Raw genomic sequence first — 1,880 nt, forward strand, 5'->3', positions numbered from 1 at the left:
GCTTATTTTAAGCAATCTGGCAACCATGTGCACGCGCTCGCTCCTCATTGCAGAAGCGCCACCGACGATGATCTGAAAACAGCGACAAAATAGCTTGAGTTTAGCGATCTTAATGAAAGTTTAATTCAGCCGGTCTGTGTTCTGTCATGAGATCTCGAATATATTGTTTGCGATTGTGGTTGCTGAATAAATGCACTTACTCAACCGCTGGTGTTTTAATAGAGAAATAGGCTATTGCCATTTGGAATTAGTGGAATTACTTGGAATTTCACTGTTATAATATGTTTTCGTTTGTTTTAGCAGTTTTCGTAATGTTGACAGAGAGATTGCATAAGCCTTTGGTATTAATTTATATAATAAAAAGTCTATAATAAATCAGTACACTAGATGAGAAAAAATACGCCATTTATGACTCCACATTCTACTGATTTGTGCTTACTGGTGAAAGTGCAATACCTGAAATGCAAGAGTACATTTCTCAAATGACAACAATCATTACGATTATAATTTTGAGCAAATATAATTTTGATCATTTTAACCATTATACAGCATGACGAAAATGGGACTAAGATTTGACTCAAACCTGACTAAAATGCTAATACATTTCATTGACTTAAACTTGACTAACCAAAAACAGGACAAGGTTAACTAAATATGATAACTAAAAGGTACATTTGAGTAAGACTAAGACTAAATAAAAAATGGCCAAAATTAATACTGCTGTACGGTTAATTAATAATAATTATGGCTGTCAATCGATTAAAATATTTAATCGTGATTAATCGCACGATTATCATGAGTTAACTCGTGATTAATTGCAACTTAATCACACATTTTTATCTGTTCTAAATGTACCTTAAATTAATACTTTTCAAGTTTTTAATACTCTAATCAACATGGGCATGGACAAATATGGATGCTTTATGCAAATGTATGTTTATTATTAGTGAAACCATAGTCAACATAGAGCATGAAGACTAGACATGTTTCAAAGGTCATAGATGTTTTTCAAAGAACTTGTTCATGTCTATTAGACACATGAAAAAAGAACATACAAATACCAGGTTCCCATTACTTTTCTTTATTTGCACAGAGCTATTTACGGTAACACTTTACTTGAAGGGGTGTGCATAAGACTGACATGACACCTTCATAATCATGACATGACACATGTCATGAATATGAAGGAGGTTGTATGCATGTTTATGACAACTGTCATTAAGTGACATTCGCTCAGTTATGTCATTTTTAATGTAAATATGACATTATTTGACCTAACCCTAACCTAACCCTACCCCTACCCTTACCCCTAACCATAGCCCATAACAAAGACATCTCAAACAATGTCATATTTGCATTAAAAATTACATAACGGAACGAATGACACTTAACGACAGTTGTCATAAACATGCATAAAAAACCTTCATATTCATGACATGTGTCATGTCATGATTATGTAGGTGTCATGTCATGATTATGAAGGTGTCATGTCAGTCTTATGCACACCCCTTCAAGTAAAGTGTAACCCTATTTACTTACACAAGCCTCACTTCTTCTGAACATGCTGTACATTTATTATTTATTATTACATTTGATTGCCTCTCTGTCTCCACATACTGTATTTTGATGCAGATAAATTCTCAATAAAACGGTTTTCTGTTTCTGTTGTCAGACAACGGAATGAATATGAAATAGTGACTAAAACGTGACCCATTAAGACTACATAACCAGCTCTCCCTTCCAAGATGATAATCTGCACAAAAATCCTGATTTATAATCGAGCCATCGTCTGATAAAATCAAATAGGCTAGGCATAAGATAAAGACAATAGCTGAGCTGTGATTTTGGCTATACTTGCATGTAAAATTAGAGAAGCAACA

This window comes from Sinocyclocheilus grahami, unplaced genomic scaffold (genome assembly GCF_001515645.1).
Source record: "Sinocyclocheilus grahami isolate Dianchi unplaced genomic scaffold, SAMN03320097.WGS_v1.1 scaffold6721.1, whole genome shotgun sequence".
In the NCBI taxonomy this organism is placed as follows: Eukaryota; Metazoa; Chordata; class Actinopteri; order Cypriniformes; family Cyprinidae; genus Sinocyclocheilus; species Sinocyclocheilus grahami.